The sequence below is a fragment of the Hemitrygon akajei genome, chromosome 2, assembly GCF_048418815.1.
Source record: "Hemitrygon akajei chromosome 2, sHemAka1.3, whole genome shotgun sequence".
NCBI lineage: Eukaryota > Metazoa > Chordata > Chondrichthyes > Myliobatiformes > Dasyatidae > Hemitrygon > Hemitrygon akajei.
Genome location: NC_133125.1, coordinates 22,119,748 through 22,140,841, shown reverse-complemented (window position 1 = coordinate 22,140,841; position 21,094 = coordinate 22,119,748). Strand labels below are relative to the sequence as shown.

At 41.5% G+C, this 21,094-nt stretch overlaps 1 long non-coding RNA gene across 1 annotated transcript in view; it reads left to right on the top strand.

Moving 5' to 3' along the window:
• LOC140739752 (uncharacterized) overlaps positions 1 to 21,094 on the top strand; it is a 108,708-nt gene that overhangs the window by 52,179 nt on the left and 35,435 nt on the right. Inside the window, exon 3 of the long non-coding RNA XR_012101737.1 lies at positions 17,440 to 17,613. This is a non-coding gene — a long non-coding RNA (uncharacterized lncRNA). The remainder of the gene's footprint in view (positions 1 to 17,439; positions 17,614 to 21,094) is intronic.

Genomic DNA, 21,094 nt, shown 5'->3' with positions numbered 1-21,094 from the left:
CACCTTCAGTGACTGATGAACAAGGACTCCGAGATCTCTTTGTATTTCTCCCTTACCCAACTCTACACCGTTCAGATAATAATCTGCCTTCCTGTTCTTACTCCCAAAGTGGATAACCTCACACTTATTCACATTAAACGCCATCTGCCAAGTATCTGCCCACTCACCCAGCCTATCTAAGTCACCCTGAATTCTCCTAACATCCTCATCACATGTCACACTACCACCCAGCTTAGTATCATCAGCAAATTTGCTGATGTTATTTTCTATGCCTTCATCCAAATCGTTAACGTAAATGGTAAACAGCTGTGGTCCCAATACTGAGCCCTGTGGCACCCCACTAGTCACCACCTGCCATTCCGAGAAACACCCATTCACCGGTACCCTTTGCTTTCTATCTGCCAACCAGTTTTCTATCCATGTCAATGTCTTCCCCCCGATGCCCTGAGCTTTGATTTTACCCACCAATCTTCTATGTGGGACCTTATCAAATGCCTTCTGAAAATCGAGGTACACTACATCCACTGGATCTCCCCCGTCTAACTTCTTGGTTACATCCTCGAAAAACTCCAACAGATTAGTCAAGCATGATTTACCCTTGGTAAATCCATGCTGCCTCGGCCCAATCCTATCACTGCTATCTAGATATGCCACTATTTCATCCTTAATAATGGACTCTAGCATCTTTCCCACCACCGATGTCAGGCTGACAGGTCGATAGTTCTCTGTTTTCTCCCTCCCTCCTTTCTTAAAAAGTGGGATAACATTAGCCATTCTCCAATCCTCAGTGACTGATCCTGAATCTAAGGAACATTGGAAAATGATTACCAATGCATCCGCAATTTCCAGGGCCACCTCCTTTAGTACCCTAGGGTGCAGACCATCTGGACCTGGAGATTTGTCAGCCTTCAGTCCCATCAGTCTTCTCATCACCGTTTCCTTCCGAATGTCAATCTGTTTCATTTCCTCTGTTACCCTATGTCCTTGGCCCATCCATACATCTGGGAGATTGCTTGTGTCTTCCTTAGTGAAAACAGATCTAAAGTACTCATTAAATTCTTCTGCCATTTCTCTGTTTCCCATAACAATTTTACCCAATTCATTCTTCAAGGGCCCAACGTTGTTCTTAACTATCTTCTTTCTCTTCACATACCTAAAAAAGCTTTTGCTATCTTCCTTTATATTCCTGGCTAGCTTGCGTTCGTACCTCATTTTTTCTCCCTGTATTGTCTTTTTAGTTAAGTTCTGTTGTTCCTTAAACACTTCCCAATCATCTGTCCTCCCACTCACCTTAGCTCTGTCATATTTCCTTTTTTTTAATGCTATGCAATCTCTGACTTCCTTTGTCAACCACTGTGGCCCCTTTCCCCCCTTTGAATCCTTCCTTCTCTGGGGGATGAACTGATTTTGCACCTTGTGCATTATTCCCAAGAATACCTGCCATTGCTGTTCCACTGTCTTTTCTGCTAGGCTATCCGTCCAGTCAACTTTGGCCAGCTCCTCCCTCATGGCTCCATAGTTTCCCCTGTTCATCTGCAACACTGACACCTCCGAGCTGCCCTTATCCTTCTCAAATTGCAGATAAAAGCTTATCATATTGTGATCACTACCTCCTAATGGCTCCTTTACTGCGAGATCACTTATCAAATCCTGTTCATTACATAACACTATTATCTTTTGCTTCTCTCCTGGCTAGACGTCTAATCCTCCTAAGATGGAGAGATGTTTCCCCACCCACGCATGCTCAATGGCTTAACGATATCATGTCCTGTTTAGACCTTGAAAAAATCCATTATTCAATTCTTAATTCGGATATAAAGTTTCATAAGGTCTGGGGACCTTTTATTGAGTATTTTCATAATTTTCTTCTTAATTAAGTTTTTTTTTCAGTCCCTTGCTTTCAGCTCTTTTTTTTTGGTAGTAGGCATTATTATCTTCTGTTTTCAAGTGTATTTACAGTTTTGGGGGTTTGAATGTTCTGATTTATATTTTCTACATTTTGTTTTGGTTGGTCTGGAGTTGTTTTTTGTTGTGGGGCTTGGGGAGGACACTAACTTTACATGACTTCAACTTGGGTGCTTTCTCAATTATCTTATTTTGTATTATATTACTATTGTATGTTTATCTTGCACTGTACTAATTTTCTACTTTGTTTTTGGGTAAAAATAAAAATAATTTAAAAAAAGACTCTGATGGGAGTTATAAAAGTCTTCTGAACAGTAGCCAGGATATGGGATAAAAATTACTAAAGGAGAGAGAAAAGTCATGTAAAAAAGGGCAATGTTATGATAATCAAGGGGGATTTCAATATGCAGGTAGATTGGGAAAATCCGACTAGATCCCAAGACAGGATATGTGCCTATTTAGATAATAGAAAAGAATACTTTTTTAGAACAGCTTATGTTTGAGCCCACTAGGGGAAAGGTATTTCTGGATTGGGTGATGTGTGATTATCAAGATTTGATTAGGGAGTTTAAGGTAAAGGAACTCTTATGAAGCAGTGATCATAATATGAAAAAAAAGTATTTTGCTGTTTGAGAGGGAAAAGCTGAAGTCAGATGTATCAGTATTACAGCAGAGTAAAGGGAATTACAGAGGCATGAGAGAGGAGCTGGCCAAAGATGATTGGAAGGGGATTCTAGCAGCAATGACAGCAGAGCAGCAATGGCTAGAGTTTCAGTGGGAGCAATTTGAAAGGTGGAGGATAGATACATCCCAAAGATGAAGAAGTTTTTTAAAGTGAGGATGGTGTAACCATGGCTGATGAGGGAAGGCAAAGACAGCATTAAAGCAAAAAAGAGCATCTAATTTAGCAAAAAATAGTGGAAAGTTAGAAAATTGGGAAACTTTAAAAAAACTAACAGAAGCAATTAAAATGCCATAAGAAGAGAAAAGATTAAGTATGAAAGTAAGCTAGCTGATAATATAAAAGGGGACACCAAAGGTCTTTTTCAGATATTAAAAGAGAGGCAAGAGTGAGTATCGGACCTCTGGAAAATGACGCTGGAGAGGTATAGCACAGAAACAGGCCCTTTGACCCATCTAATCCTTGCTGAAATCGTTTAAGCTGCCTACTCCTATGGACCGGCACCAGGACCACAGCCCTCCATTGGCCTACCATCCATGTACCTATCCAAACTTTTCTTAAATGTTGAAACTGAGCTAACGTGCACCACTTGTGCTAGGTGCTCATTCCACACACTCACAATCCTCTGAGTGAAGAACTTCCCCCTTATGTTCCCCTTAAACTTTTCACTTTTCACCCTTAACCCATGACCTCTGGCTGTAGTCCCACCCAAGCTCAGTGGAAAACGCTTGCTTGCATTTACTCTATCTCATAATTTTGTATACCACTATCAAATCTCCTCTCAGTCTTCAACATTCCACAGAATGAAGTCCTAATGTATTCAATGTTTATAACTCAGGTCCCCCAGATCCAGCAATATCCTTGTAAATTTTCTCTGTACTTTTTCAAACATACTTACATCTTCCTCATAGGTAGGTGACCAAAACTGCACACAATACTCCAAATAAGGCCTCACCAATGTCTTATAAAACTTCAACATAACATCCCATCTCCTGTACTTAGTACTTTGATATAAGAAGGCCAATGGGCCAAAAGCTTTCTTTACGATCCTACTTATCTGCGATGCCACCTTCAACAAATCATGGACCTGTATTCCCAGATCTCTTTATTATACCACACTCCTCAGTGCCCTACCATTCACTGTGTAAGACCTACCTTGGTTGTGTAACACCTCACATTTGCCTGCATTAAATTCTCTCTGCCATTTTTCCAGCTGATCCAAATCCATCTGCAGACCATGATAGCCTTCCTTGTTGTCCCCTACATCCCCAGTCTTGGTGTCATCTGCCAATTTGCTGATCCAGTTAACCAGATTGTTATTCAGATTGTTAATATAGATGACAAACAACAATGGACCCAGCACCCATCCCTGCGGCTCCACCTTAGTCACTGGCCTTCAGTCAGAGAGGAACCCACTCTCTGGCTTCTCCCATAAAGTCAATGTCTAATCCAGTTTACTCCCTCATCTTGAATGCCAAGTGACTGAATCTTCTTGACCAACCTCCCATGCAGGATCTTGTTAAGTGCCTTGCTGAATTCCATGTAGACAACATCCACTGCCCTGCCTTCATCCACTTTCCTGGCAACTTCCTCAAAAAACTCAGTTAGATTGGTTAGACATGACCTACCACACACAGAGACATGCTGGCTATCCTTAATCAGCCCAAATATTTACAGTATACATCTGATCCCTTACAATACTTCCCAATAACTTTCCCGCTACCGATGTCAGATTCACTGGCCTATAATTTCCTGGTTTATGTTCAGAGCCTTTCTTAAATACTGGAACAATATTGGCTATTCTCCAGTCCGCTGGTACCTCTCCTGTCACTAAGAATGATTTAAATACTGTATCTCTGCTAGAGCCCCGGTAGTTTCTGCACTTGCCTCCAGTAGGATCTGAAGGAACAACTGGGGATTCATTCACCCTGATTTGCCTCAAGACAACAAGCACCTCCTCCTCTTTGGACAACAAGAGGAGGACAACAAGACAACAAGCACCTCCTCCTATTTGTATAGGGTCCATAAAATTGATGTCACTTTGCCTCACTTCTACAGATTCTGCGTCGTTTTCCTGAGTAAATACAGATGCAGAAAACTTACTTACGATCTCCCCCATCTCTTTTGCTTCCACACATGGATAACCATTCTGATCTTCCAGGGGACCAATTTCGTTCCTTGCAAACCTTTTGCTCTTCACATATCTGTAGAATCCCTTAGGGTTTTCCTTCACCTTGCATGCCAGGGCAACCTCATGCCTCCTGATTTCTTTCTGAAGTGTTCTCTTGCATTTCTATACTCCATAAATACATCATTTGTTCCTACCTGCCTATACCTGCTATCCACCTCCTTTTTTTTTACTTAATCTGGCCCTCAATATCTCTTGAAAACCAAGGTTCCCTACACTTGTTATCTTTGCATTTTATTCTGACAGGTACATACAAGCTTTGTACTATCAAATTTCCCTTTTGAAGACCTCCCACTTACCAAGAATCTTTGGCAGAAAACAGCCTGTCCCAGTCCTCACTTGCCAAATCATTTCTGATACCATCAGAATTCGTCTTAGTCGAAGGTTCAAAGGTACACCTTAATGTCAAAGGAATCTATACAATATACATCCTGAAATGCTTTTTCTTTGCAACCATCCACGAAAACAGAAGAGTGCGCCAAAGAATGAATGACAGTTAAATGTTAGAACCCCAAAGTCCCAACCAGCTCCCCTCCCTCCCACACATAAGCAGCTTTTCACCCGGTATTCAACATACCGCAGGTTCTCTCTCTCCCTAATAAGGGAGAAAGAGGTATCTCCGTTTTCCCAGCGGGCGGGGAGACATAACAAACAACTTGCTGGTTTACGATGTTAAAAGTTTGTTAAGACGCTTCTTTTGAGCTCTGTGCCCGAAGATCGCAAAGATCCCAGGTCTCCAGGCACACAGCAGATATCCCAACTCCCCCGACAACACACGGGTCTCCTGTCGTGCCATTGACCCTCGATCTGCCCATCTCCAGAGCCCCAAGATCCTAGACTTCCAAATTCAAGCCGGACTCTTAATCCAAGCCTTTAGCGTGCTGACCAACAGCCAGTTATAGAACCCCAAGAGTGGGTCCCATTCCCGCAAAGAACCGTAGTCAGCGAGTAACTCCAGGTCAGGGTCTTCAAAAGAACCCTGAAAGGGAAAAATAGAGATATTAAAGATGGAAATAGAGCTGTTTCCGAAGATGCAAGCAAAGGAGTCACCATTATGCGGCATTAACCCTCCTAAGCCCTGCCATCTCCAAGTTAGAATCTCAGTCTGCGGACTAGATCTATCTTTTTGCATATTTACTTTGAAGCTAATGGCATTGTGATCACTAGATGCAAAGTGATCCCCTACACAAACTTCTGTCACCTGCCCTGCCTCATTCCCTGTTAGAATCTTTAGATTTTAGAATGCTTTCAGAGGACAGTAAAATTGCAAAATCACTCCACTCTTTAAGAAGAGACAGAAAAAACAAAATTAGAGGCTAGTTAGCCTGATTTCAGTAGTTGAATTGAATTGAATTGACTTTATTACATCCTTAACATACATGAGGAGTAAAAATCTTTATGTTATGTCTCCATCTAAATGTGCCATGTACAATCATAGTAATTTATAATAAATAGAACAGTCAATGTAACATAGAATGTACTCAAATCAGTGTGAGTTCATCAGGCTGATGGTCTGGTGGAAGAAGCTGTTTCCAGAACCTTTATGCTGCGGTACCGTTTCCCAGATGGTAGCAGCTGGAACAGTTTGTGGTTGGGATGACTCGGGTCCCCAGTGATCCTTTGGGCCCTTTTTACACACCTGTCTTTGTAAATGTCCTGAATCATGGGAAGTTCACAAATGCAGATGTGCTGGGTTGTCCACACCACTCTCTGCAGAGTCCTGCAATTAAGGGAAGTACAGTTACCATACCAGGCAGTGATGTAGTCAGTCAGGATGCTCTCAATTGTGCCCCCTGTAAAAAGTTCTTAGGATTTGAGGGCCCATACCAAACTTTCTGAAGTGAAAGAGGCGCTATTGTGCCTTTTTCACCACACAGCTGGTCTGTACAGACCATGTGAGGTCCTTGGTGATGCTGAAGAACTTGAAGCTGTTTACCCCTCTCAACCCCAGATCCATTGATGTCAATAGGGGTTAGTCCGTCTCCATCCTCCTGTAATTCACAACCAGCTCCTTTGTTTTTTGGGACATTGAGGGAGAGGTTGTTTTCTTGACACCACTGTGTCAGAGAGATGACTTCTTCCCTGTAGGCCATCTCATAAGGCCAATCAATGTAGTGTCATCAGCAAATTTAATTGGTCGATTGGAGCTGTGGGGGCAACACAGTCATGGGTATACAGTGAGTAAAGGACGGGACTCAGTATGCAGCCCTGAGGGCCTCCTCTATTGAGAGTCAGGAAGATGTTGGAATCCATTATTAAGGATAAGGTTTCGGGGTACTTGGAGGCATATGATAAAATAGGTCAAAGTCAGAATGCATACCTTAAGAGGAAATCTTGCCTGACAAATCTGCTAGAATTTTCTGAGGAAATAACAGGCAGAGTAGACAAAGGAGAGTCAGCAGATGTTGTTTACTTAGATTTTCAGAAGGCCTTTGACAAAGTGCGTCACATGAAGCTGCTTAACAAGATAAGAGCCCATGGTATTATGAGAAAAATACTAGCATAGATAGAAGACTGGCAGACTGGCAAGAGGTAAAGAGTGGGAATAAAGGGTGCATTTCCTGGCTGGCTGCCAGTGACTAGTGGTGTTCCGCAGGGGTCAGTGTTGGAACTACTTTTCATGTTGTATGCTGACAATTTGGATGAAAGAATTGATAGCTTTGTGGCCAAGTTTGTGAATGATACAAAGATAGGTGGAAGGGCAGGCTGTATGAGGAAGCAGGGAGTCTGTAGAAGATTTAGACAGATTGGGAATATAAGCAAAGAAGGAATATAGTGTAGGGAAGTATACGGTCATGCACTTTGGTAGAAGGAATAAAGGCACAGACTATTTTCTAAATGGGGAGAAAATTTAAAAATTAGAGGTGCAAAGGGACTTGGGATTCCTGGTGCAGGATTTCCTAAAGGTTATCTTACAGGTTGAGTTGGTTGTTAGGAAGGCAATTACAATGTTAGCATTTTGGGAGGTCCAGGATATAATGTTGAGGCTTCAAAATGCATTGGTCAGAACCACACTTGGAGTATTGGGAGCAGTTTTGGGCCCTTTATCTAAGAAAAGACATGCTGACGTTATAGGGTGTTCATGAGAATGATTTTGGGAATGAAAAGATCAATGTATAAGAAGCATTTGATGCTCTGGGGCTGTACTCACTGGAGCTTAGTAAAATGAGAGGAAGATCTCATTGAAACCTCTCAAATATTGGAAGGTGTAGACATGGAGAGGATGTTTCAATATTAGGGAAGTCTAGGAACAGAGGGCACAGCTCAGAATAGAGGGATGACCATTTAGAACAAAGATGAGGCAGAATTTTGTTAGCTGGAGGGTAATGAATCTGTGGAATTCATTTCCAAAGACAGCTGTGGAGGCTGTCCTTGAGTACATTAAAGTGGAATTTGACAGGTTCTTGATTAGTCAGGGCGTCAAAGGTTACAGGGAGAAGGCAGGAGAATGGGGTTGAGAAGGATAATAAATCAGCTTTGATGGAATGGAGCAGATTGATGGGCCAAATTACTTGTTTCTGTTCCTATGTCATATGAAAATAAGGAGACCCATATTCTCACTGATACCCCATATCAATGAAACATAAGCTTCCTAGTTTTGTACTTGTTTCACTTCACACCAAGCAATAACACTCAATTAGTTTTCTTAATTATTGATGTTCCTGCATTTGTATTGGTATTGTACCAAGATACAGTGAAAAGAATGTCTTGATCAAAGAATAAGTTAGAGCTAGAATAGGGCAAATAAATAACAATGCAGAATAAAGTGCAAAAGCTACCAAAAAGTGCAGTGCAGGAAAACAATAAAGTGTAAGCTCATAACTAGATAGATTTTAGGCCAATAATCCACCTATTGTGCAAGAGGTCCATTCAAGAGACTGACAACATTTGGATAGAAGCTATCTTTGAGCCTGGTGGTACATACTTACAGGCTTTTGTATCTTCTGCCCAGTAGGAGAGGGAAAAAGAGAGAAGGTCTGAGGTGGGTGGGGCCCTTGATGCAAATGTCTTTGTGAATCACAGACTAGAACATCCAGGTCCTCTGCGTCTCAAACCGCTAATATTTCAAGGCTCATACCGCAGCAGAATTTGTTAACCTCCGGTTTGCTGAAGCAATGGGTTGGTCCTGTGGACCTGGCACCTGCACTAGTGCTTGGACTTGGAAATGTGTTTCTCTACAGAAGTCTGAGTGCCCAGCACTGCTGGGGGGGAGGGGGGGTTGTCTGGTAACACTATTTTTGTCCCTGCTGCATGGGCTGGCAGCTGCCCCTGGATGCAACAGGGAGCCCTTCAGAAAGAGAATCAGGTTTATTATCACCGGCATGTGACGCGAAATTTGTTAACTTAGCAGCCGCAGTTCAATGCAATACATAATCTAGCAGAAAGAAAAAAATAAAATAAAAATAATAATAATAAGACATAAACAAGTAAATCAATTACAGTATATGTATATTGAATAGATTACAAAAATGTGCAAAAACAGAAATACTGTATATTTAAAAAAGTAAGGTAGTGTCCAAGGGTTCAATGTCCATTCAGAAATCGGATGGCAGAGGGGAAGAGGCTGTTCCTGAATCGCTGAGTGTGTGCCTTCAGGCTTCTGTACCTCCTACCTGATGGTAACAATGAGAAAAAGGCATGCCCTGGGTGCTGGAGGTCCTTAATAATGGACGCTGCCTTTCTGAGATAACACTCCCTGAAGATGTCCTGGGTACTTTGTAGGCTGGTACCCAAGGTGGAGCTGACTAGATTTACAACTTTCTGCAGCTTCTTTCGGTCCTGTGCAGTAGCCACCCCCCCCCCCCCCCACCCCATACCAGACAGTGATGCAGCCTGTCAGAATGCTCTCCACAGTACAACTATAGAAGTTTTTGGATGTATTTCTTGACATACCAAATCTCTTCAAGCTCCTAATAAAGTATAGCCACTTCTTTATAACTGCATCGGTATGTTGGGACCAGGTTAGATCATCAGAGATCTTGACACCCAGGAACTTGAAACTGCTCACTTTCTCCACATCTGATCCCTCTATGAGGATTGGTATGTGTTCCTTCATCTTACCCTTCCTGAAGTCCACAATCAGCTCTTTCATCTTACTGATGTTGAGTGCCAGGTTGTTGCTGTGGCACCACTCCACTAGTTGGCATATCTCACTCCTGTACGCTCTCTCGTCGCCACCTGAGATTCTACCAACAATGGTTGTATCATCAGAAAATTTATAGATGGTATTTGAGCTATGCCTAGCCACACGGACGTGTATATAGAGAGCAGAGCAGTGGGCTAAGCACACATGTCTGAGGTGCGCGAGTGTTGATCGTCAGCGAGGAGGAGATGTTATCACCAATCCACACATATTGTGGTCTTCCAGTTAGGAAGTTGAGGATCCAGTTACAGAGGGAAATACAGAGGCCCAGGTTCTGCAACTTGTCAATCAGGATTGTGAGAATGATGGTATTAAATGCTGAGCTATAGTCGATGAACAGCATCCTGACATAGCTGTTTGTGTTGTCCAGGTGGTCTAAAGCCATTGGGAGAGCCATTGAGATTGTGTCTGCACAGGTTTTCAGAACCTTACCAGGTACTCCATTGGGACCTTCTGCCTTGCGAGGGTTCATTCTCTTTAAAGACAGCCTTACATCAGCCTCTGAGACAGAGATCACAGAGTCATCAGATGCAGCAGGGATCTTCACAGCTGTAGTTGTGTTCTCCCTTTCAAAGCGTGCATAGACGGTGTTGAGTTCATCGGGTAGAGAAGCATCGCTGCCATTCATGCTATTGGGTTTCGCTTTGTAGGGAGTAATGTCTTGCAGACCCTGCCAGAGTTGCCGTGCCTCCAATGTCGCCTCCAACCTCATTTGAAATTGTCTCTTCGCCCTTGAAATAGCCCTCCTCATGCTATCAAAAAGTTAGTGTGAGCTTCCATAAGCTTGAGGTTTGAGGAAGAAATGAGATTCTTCTCTGAATTATTTATTTACTTTTTTTGTACAGTTTTCTTTTGCACATTGGTTGTTTGTTTGTGTATACATTTCCAATGATTGTGTTGCTTTTCTTTTTATCTATTGTGACATATATTATCCATACTTTAATAAATTTACTTTGAACTTTGGATTGAAGATTATGGGGTTTCATTATTTCTGCTTGCAGTGATGTCTTTAATAATTTAAAAAAGATTAAAGGCCCTTAGGTGATCTTCCTTTGCATATTATATAGTAATTCATAAGTACTCTAATAGTTTATTACCTTTTCATTAGTGTTTGAATTCCAGCTGCTTGATAGCTTTGAGACAGATGTACAGAGTAGCTTTCAGCTTTTCGAATATATTCTCTGTGGTTTTGTGGATAGGCCTTTCTCTTAACATGGCTCTTTCCTAGCACAGCAGTAGCAAGTAAATATACTTCAAATATCTAGGGTATTAACTATCAATTGGATCAGTCTGGAGGTCTGTGACTTGTGGTGTGCCTCATCTGTTGGTGCTGCAGTCAGTTAATGATCTGGATAATGCTGTACAAGGCACTATTAGTAAGTATGCAGATGACACTAAAATAGGTGGTAGAGTGAAGAAAGTCATCAAAAATTGCAGGGGGAAATGATTAGCTGAGTAAGTGAGCTGAGAAGTGGCAACTGGGAGTTTAATTCAGATAAATGCACAGGTTTGCATTTTAGAAAGTCTAATAAAGGTAGCACTTTCACAGTGTACAGCAGGGCTGTGGGGAGTGTTGTAGCACAGAAAATACCTTGGAGTTCATGTGTATGGTTCACTGAAAATGGAAAATAGGTAGGGTAGTGAGGAAGATTGTTGGCATGCTGTCCATCTGTCAGGGAAGTGAGCATAAAACTGGGAGGTCATAGTGCAGTGGTAAAAGACACTGCAAAGGCTGGACTTGGAATATTGAGTTCAGTTTGGTAACCCTGCCATAGTAGAGATTTTACTGTATGGGAAAGAATGCAGCAGAATATTTTATAAGAATATTGCCAGAAACTAAGAGAGTGAGAAATAGGGAGAAATTGGATCGACTAGAACTTTATTCCTTGAAAAACTGAGGGGTGATCTTATAGAGGTATACATAGTCATGGAGGCACTCAGTCTTTTCCACAGGGTTGGCAATCAAGAACTAAATGGCATGGAGAGAGGAATTATTCAATGGCAACTTGAAGGGTAACTTTTTTTACACAAAGAATGTCTTGTAAGTGGACTGAGCCTCTATTCCAGAGGATGTTGTTGAGCAGGACAATAACAACTTTGATAAGACAGTTGAAGAGGGACATGGACACGAAAGGTTTAAAAGGTTATAGGCCAAATACTGGCAAATGGTCATCTTGAGCTTCTGTGCTCCTTACCCCTTAAGATCATAGAAACATAGAAAATAGTTGCAGGAGTAGGCCATTCGGCCCTTCAGTATGATCATGGCTGATCATCCAACTCAGAACCCTGTACCTGCTTTCTCTCCATACCCCCTGATCCCTTTAGCCACAAAGGCCATATCTAACTTCCTCTTAAATATAGCCAATGAACTGGCCTCAACTGTTTCCTGTGGCAGAGAATTCCACAGATTCACCACTCTCTGTGTGAAGAAGTTTTCCCTCATCTTGGTCCTAAAAGGCTTCCCCCTTATCCTTAAACTGTGACCCCTCGTTCTGGACTTCCCCAACATTGGAAACAATCTTCCTGCATCTAGCCTGTCCAATCCCTTTAGAATTTTATACGTTTCAATAAGATCCCCCCTCAATCTTCAATCTTCCAGTGAGTATAAGCCTAGTCGATCCAGTCTTTCTTCATATGAAAGTTCTGCCATCCCAGGAGTCAATCCGGTGAACCTTCTCTGTACTCCCTCTATGGCAAGAATGTCTTTCCTCAGATTAGAGGACCAAAACTGCACACAATATTCTAGGTGCAGTCTCACCAAGGCCTTGTACAACTGCAGTAGAACCTCCCTTCTCCTGTACTCAGCTCCTTTTGCTATGAATGCCAACATACCATTTGCCTTTTTCACTGCCTGCTGTACCTGCATGCCCACCTTCAATGACAGGTGTACAATGACACCCAGGTCTCGTTGCATCTCCCCTTTTCCTAATCGGGCACCGTTCAGATAATAATCTGCTTTCCTGTTCTTGCAACCAAAGTGGATAACCTCACATTTATCCACATTAAATTGCATCTGCCATGAATTTGCCCACTCACCTAACCTATCCAAGTCACCCTGCATCCTCTTAGCATCCTCCTCACAGCTAACACCGCCACCCAGCTTCGTGTTATCTGCAAACTTGGAGATGCTGCATTTAATTCCCTCGTCTAAATCATCAATATATATTGTAAACAACTGAGGTCCCAGCACTGAGCCTTGTGGTACCCCACTAGTCACTGCCTGCCATTCTGAAAAGGTCCCGTTTACTCCCACTCTTTGCTTCCTGTCTGCGAACCAATTCTCTATCCACATCAATACCATACCCCCAATACCGTGTACTTTAAGTTTGCATACTAATCTCCTGTGTGGGACCTTGTCAAAAGCCTTTTGAAAATCTAAATATACCACATCCACTGGCTCTCCCCTATCCACTCTACTTGTTACATCTTCAAAAAATTCTATAAGATTCGTCAGAGATGATTTTCCTTTCACAAATCCATGCTGACTTTGTCCGATGATTTCACCTCTTTCCAAATGTGCTGTTATCACATCTTTGATAACCGACTCCAGCATTTTCCCCACCACCAATGTCAGACTAACCGGTCTATAATTCCCCGGTTTCTCTCTCCCTCCTTTTTTAAAAAGTGGGGTTACATTAGCCACCCTCCAATCCTCAGGAACTAATCCAGAATCTAAGGAGTTCTGAAAAATTATCACTAATGCATCCACTATTTCTTGGGCTACTTCCTTAAGCACTCTGGGATGCAGACCATCTGGCCCTGGGGATTTATCTGCCTTTAATCCCTTCAATTTACCTAACGCCACTTCCCTACTAACATGTATTTCCCTCAGTTCCTCCATCTCACCAGACCCTCGGTCCCCTACTATTTCCAGAAGATTATTTATGTCCTCCTTAGTGAAGATCGAGATAAGACTGCATTTAAGAAAGTATATAATTTCAACCTCAAATCTACTTTCCTACCCAATCTCTATATCCCTAAGATTCTCCCAGGGTGGAAAGTTTCAAAGATTTGGGAGGGAATCCATTTTCCTTATTTCAGTCCCTCATGCATACCCTTTATTTTGCAGCTATGGTTATTAGTTCTTGTCTCTCCTGCTGCATCCAGCCTCACAATCTCTATCACAATAACATGTACTCCAGTGAGACAAGCTCCCAAGCATTCTAACTACAAACAATGTAGGCAGCGGTAGTGCAATCAATAGAACGCTCTTTACTATAATTAAAAAGCAATATCTACTATCACATTAGTTTATCTGTTGTCACAATCAACTACACTTCATATCAAATCTCATGATATGAAGTTTAGTCTATTTACTCTAGATTATTTTCCTTTTTAAAAATAGTAACAACCCCATAAAAATCCATAAAATATATATAAGGTGATAGAATCAGGTTAATTAATTGCAGTGATGAATTTAAGCAACTGTAAAATCACTCAATCTCCTGGTCTCTTCATTAAATATGTAAAAAAAATCTCTGAAATTTTGAGCGTTGGGTATTATTATTTCTGGTGGTTCTCTCAACTAGAGAGGTTTCATATGCATCTGGCCTCACTTCCTGTTCTGCAATGATTGTTTCTATGAAATTGTCTTTATAATTATGAATACACAAAGCCACACATTCAAGACTGCCATTGGAATGGTGTACAGTAGAATGCCATTAGAATAGAATAAATAACCGAACAAGCAGTCATAGTTCAAGGACTTTGAAAGACATGCATTTAACTCCAGGCCTATCACATGGCAAGTTTAAATTCTATTAAATAAATAGGACATTGAACGTACAATACATCCTTCAGCCGACCTTTTAACCTACTCTAAGATAAATCTAATCCTTTACTTCTACAGAACTCTCCATGTTTTTCTGTCATCTGTTGGTCTATCTAAGTTTATTAAATGCTTCTAATGTATCTGCCTCCATCTGAGGCAGCTTCATTGAATGCTGGAAACATAAGAGACTTCAAATGATGGAATCTAGAGTTGAAAAACAAACTGCTTAAGATCCAAAAGCAAGTCTCATTAAGGATAAAAGAAATACAACCAGTTCGTTAACATCCTCCAGGGAAGGAATCCACTATCCTTACCTTCCTGTGACTCCAGAAGCATTAATGTGGCTCAAAATTGAATATCTTCACAATTAAGGGCAACTAAGGCTGTATTTAAAATGCCTGTAATATCAAGATCCTGTGAATTAATACAGAAATTCTGAATGTTTGTACTATGGGTGCATCTCTTTCATGAATGTGAATTGTACATTTGTTACATTTGTTATGCACTGCACAATTCTCCTTTATACTGTGTTCTCTTTATTTAAAAAGAAACAACAAAACTATTGTCGAAAGAAATTCTGCTTGGTGTTACCCTTATATGTGAAGTGTTCATATAAAACAACACAGAGACTTAAGAACTCTTATTGATGTTGAAAGTTGTTACAATTATTCCTTACATTTGATAAATTCTGAATCAAAGAAAGGATTAATCAACATGAATAAAATAAACTATGATGGCAAACTAGCAAGAAATATAACATAAATATAATTGGCTTCCCAAAGTACATAAAAAAGAAAAGTGAAATCAAAGTGAAAATAGCATGCTTAGAGATTGAGGCTGAGGAAATAATTATGAAGGACACAATATGTCAGAGAAATTAACAGATGTTTTACTTCTGTCTTTGTGGTGAACTACATATACCTGTCTGGACTGCTCCTGTGGCTCCTCCCACAGACCCCTGCTGACTGCTCCTGTGGCTCCTCCCACAGACCCCTGTATAAAGGCGATTGAGGCCTGAGCCCGGCCTCATTCTCCAGGATGTAGTGTCGTTCTTTCTTCCAGTCAATAAAAGCCGATATCTCGCTTCTTACGTCTCAGAGTGAGTTATTGATGGTGCATCAGTCTTTAAATTCTTTGGTGATACCAGGAACATCCTATTAGTATGAGGGGGAAAATGAGCAAAGAACTAATTTTCAATACCATCAGTAAAGAATTGGCATTAAATAAAATAATGGGACTTTAACCTCCGGGATCTCCTGGCTTCATTAGCATGAACTCTGCACATATAAGGGTCATTATAGGTATTCGAAGAAGTAAAAACCCAAAGCAGATAGAAGGCAATTTGTAGATATAATATATTTGAATTATTAAAAGGAGTTCAATTAAAGTTGTGCACAAAAGATTATTTTGCAAAAGAAGAGCCCATGTGTTGAAGACAACATGGAAAGAGGGGTGGCTAATTAGAAAGTTGGGATAAAGAGCCTTTTTCATTTTGGCAGTCACGGAGTGTCACATTAAAAACTGGGACTCATCTGTTTACAATAGAGTTCAAACAAAGACTGACAACCAACATGCAAAAGAAGACAAACTCCAAATGCAAAAAGTGAAAATAATAATAAATGAATAAATAAATAATATTGAGAAAAATATTGAGTTGTAGAGTCCTTGAAAATGAGTTTGTAGTACTCACACTGGTCAGGAGCCTGATGGTTGAGGAGTAATAACAGTTCCTGAACCTGGTGGTGAGGATCCTGAGGATCCTGTAGCTCCTTCCTGATGCCAGCGGCAAGAAGAGAGCATGGTCTGGATGGTGGGTCTCCCTGATGTTGGAGGTGCTTTCTTGTGGCAGCACTGCTACTCAATAGTGGGGAGGGCTTTTCTTGTGATGGGCTGGGATGTATCCACTACTTTTTGTAGGTTTTTCCATTTAAGGACATTTGGTGTTTCAGTACTAGGCTGTGATGCAACCAGTTAGAATACCCTCCATTGTGCTTCTATAGAGGTTGGTCAAAGTTTTAGATCCGTGCAGACTTCGATGAAAGCAGAGGGGCTGTCTTGCCTTCTTTGTAATGGTACTTAAGTGCTGGTTCCAGGGCAGATCCTTTACAACGTTAACACCAAAGAATTTAAAGTTACTGACCCTCCTCCAATCCTCCAATGAGGACCAGCTCATCGACCTCTGGTTTCTTCCTCCTGTAGTCATTTATCTCTGGCTTTGCTGACTTTGAGTTCTTGTTGAGACGTTGAGATGTTGTTGTTCTTTGGCACCATTCAGTCAGATTTTCAATCTCTACTTCTGTTTATGCCTATTTGTCACAACTTTTGATTTGGCCAACAACTGTGGTGTTGTGAGGAAACTTAAATAAGGCATTGCAGCTGTACTTAAACTCACAGTCATAAGTATAAAGCAAGTAGAACAGGGGGGCTAAGCAGTTAGCCTTAACACACACAGCTACTAACAATCTCTGAGACCATGTGGTGTGACAATAATGCAGCATCTTTAAGTACTGATCATCTTATCTTCAGTTCGCCTTTTAAAGACTCAAGCTAAAAACATTATTGATAGTTTGTTTTTAACTGAGACAATGCTCAAGAGGGGTGATATAATCACTTACAAAGTAATCTCAAGTGCTTCCTCCCTGATGAACGCAGGTGTTCAAACATAGTTTTGAAACATGATGATGAAGTAGAATAAGGAGAAGTATGTAAATCGCCAACTTTCATTTACCTTTCACTTTATTTTTTTTCAGCAGCCATAAAGTCGATGGACCAGGTGCTCTTTGCATTGGTTGAACACATCGACTTCTTGACTCCAGCTTATTTCTGACTTCAATGTGCTGAGCTGAAAAGTGAAGATTAGTTCATGTTTCTCTGCAGAAATGCTGGCTAAGCCAAAAAGTGGTACTGTGGGAGGAAGAATGAAGGTAACTTTGGGAATCTTTGGGTGTGTAATAGATATTTTTAGGTTGCCTATCCCTGAAGATAGAAACAGAGAGACTCCTGCCTTCCCTGTCTGGATCTCTCCAACATTCAGTATTGAATTTTTAGCTTTAAGTAAGTAACTCATTCTTTCTGTTTGTATTATGATCAGAGATTAAGGGAGCTAGGACTTTCCTCTCTGGAGAGAAGGAGGATGAGAGGAGACATGATAGAGGTGTACAAGATATTAAGAGGAATAGATAGAGTGGACAGCCAGCGCCTCTTCCCCAGGGCACCACTGCTCAATACAAGAGGACATGGCTTTAAGGTAAGGGGTGGAAAGTTCAAGGGGGATATTAGAGAAAGGTTTTTTACTCAGAGAGTGGTTGGTGCGTGGAATGCACTGACTGAGGCAGATACACTAGTGAAATTTAAGAGACTACTAGACAGGTATATGGAGGAATTTAAGGTGGGGGGTTATATGGGAGGCAGGGTTTAAGGGTTGGCACAACATTGTGGGGCGAATGGCCTGTACTGTGCTGTGCTGTATTGTTCTATGTATCAGAACTGACTATTTCTGCAAACATCCCACTGATATTTTGACTTAGTATTTCTTTCTCCATTACCACAACCTATTTTCTGGTCGTGTATCACACCCTTGCCATTAGTAACACATAATGCAGACAAGTTCTTTAAGATTGTTGTAGCCGGGGCTGGTAGTGAGGATAAGCTCCCACTACCTATTAAATGCTCCCAATGGTGTGCTTCTCAAATAGCCTCTGACAGCCAAGTCCAGCTCCTGGCCTTCGTGTGTGGCTTAGCTTCTAAGCCCTGTGGGGCAGATTCTATTGACAGAAGAGAAGGGGCTGAGTCAGTTTACTGGTGCATATCACTTTGGGCAGAAGAGGCTCATCTAGGAGAAGGAGAATTCTGATCTTAAACTTCCACTGCCTTGTGGCTATACCCACTCATGGAGAAGACTTAGGGTGTAAACCCTGAGGAAAATTCTGGAGCTGGAGTTCCTAATGCAGTCCTACGTTGAGTTAAATTCCGACTGGTGCCAAACTGTGTCAGTCTCTGCTGTTCCTTTAGATTCATCAGCTGTGGAGAAGGAGAGGTCAACTGCTTGCTCTTCATATTGTACTGCCCTGGTTTGCATATCACATAGACAACTGAGACACAACATCGGTGGTCGACCCTGACCAATGGAGAGCCCCTCCAAAGCAGACTAAAAGAGCATACTGAGATAACAATAGCATCTGGCTGCCCATTAACTCCTTTGATCTGGTCGCATCCTGTCGCAGATATTAATGTTGTCTTATCCATCACTCTTTTCACCTTATCTGTAACTTAAATTTACCTTTTTTATCCATCTTTCCCAGCTCTGATGAAAGGTCTTGGACTGGAAATGTTAACACCAGTTCCCTTTTCCACAGACGGTGCCCGATTGTTAAGTGTTAGCCTGTGAAAAGCATTTAGACAGGTTAAGGCAGCACCTGGTATGTGGGCTCCAACGTGCAGGCTCCAGAGCTCATCCAGCTCCATCCATGGGCACAAACCTCCCTGCCATCGAGGACATCTTCGAAAGCTGGTGCCTCAGGAAGGCAGCGTCCACCATTTAGGACCGTCACCACTTGGGGACGTGCCCTTTTCTCATTACTACCATTGGGAAGGAGGAACAGGAGCCCAACAACCCACAGTAAATTTCAGGGATAGCACCTTCCCTTCCACCATCGGATTATTGAACAGTCCATGAACCAATGAACACTACCCCACTATTCCTCTTTTGCACACATTATTTAATTTTTAATAACTTATCACAATTTTTATGTCTTGCAATGTACAGGTATCCCCCCTTTACAAAGGCAGAGCGTTCCTATGAAACCTTTCTTAAGCCAAAATGGTGTAAAGTGGAGAACCATTAATTTATATGGGGAAAATGTTCTTAAAAGCGAAAATCGTCTTTGTAATGCGAAAACAGGTTACTAATGTAGGTCCTTTGTAGAAGCGAAGTGGCGTAAAGCGAACATTCGTGAAGCAGGGGCACCTGTACTGCTGCCACAGAACAACAAATTTCACAACATATATCAATGATACTAAACCTAATTCTGATTCTGATTATGTATCTTGACGCAAATATTACATAACTCCCTATTCACCACCTGCCTTTCTGTTCACAGATCCACTTACACTCTGGTTAAAAATTTATTTGAGGCTGAGGGAAGACCGGGATATAAGTTTACAAAATTATGAGAGGTGGAGGTAGACTGCCAGCATCTTTATCCCAGGGCCAAAATGTCTAAAGCCAGACAGCATGTGAAAGGGAGTAAGTTCAAAGGATATATGCAGGACAATTTTCTTCATAGCTTGTGCCTATAATACACTGTTAGAGGTGTCAGTGGTGGCAAATACAGTAGAAACCTTTAAGAAGCTCCTAGGTAGGCCCATGAATATGCAGATAATGGAGGAATACGAACCATATGCTGACAGAAGGAATTAGGTCTCATTATCTTAATTGGTTCAGCATATTATGGGTCAAAGGGTCTGCTCCTAAGCTCTATTGTTCTATGTTCTACCTTTCCAATGACAATAGAATAGTAAATAAATAAACAAATTAAAGAAAAGCAATATCAGATGGCTGTGCTGACAATGCCCACGTCCCTTGGATCAATTGAAAAGAAAAACATATTGAATTGAATTGAATTGGCTTTATTTCTTACATCCTTCACATACACAAGGGTAAAAATCTTTACCTTACGTCTCTGTCTAAATGTGCAATGTGCAATCATAGTAATTTATAATAAATAGAACAGTCAATATAATATTGAGTACACTCAAATCAGTGTGAGTTCATCAGTCTGATGGCCTGTTGGAAGAACCTGTCCCAGAGCCTGTTGGTTCTGGCTTTTATGCTGCAGTACCACTTCCCGGATGGTAGCAGCTGAAATAGATTGTGGTTGGGATGATTTGGGTCCTCAATGATCCTTTGGGCCCTTTTTACACTCCTGTCTTTGTAAATGTCCTGAATCATGGGAAGTTCACAACTACTGATGCGCTGGGCTGACCGCACCACTCTCTGCAGAGTCCAGCAATTAAGGAAAGTACAGTTCCCACACCAGGTAGAGATGCAGCCAGTCAGGATGACCTCAATTGTGCCCCTGTAGAAAGTTCTTAGGATTTGGGGGCCCATACCAAACTGAGGTGAAAGAGGTGCTGTTGTGCCTTTTTCACCACACAGCTGGTGTGTAACAGTGTGTTTTGAATGGCATTTCAAACCATTTTCCAGACTTTATAGTTAATTTGAATTTTCCAGGGTATGAGACTCCCAGCTACCCTCACCTGGTTTAGCTTGCCTGTTGAAGCAGAGTACCATGGTGTGCTCAAAGTCGCAAGCAATTAGCTACCTGGAGCCACAGGTGAGAGCTGAGTGTATGGGGTGTACAGGGAAGGGTAGCACCTCTGGTGAAGGGGCCTGCCGTGTCCATT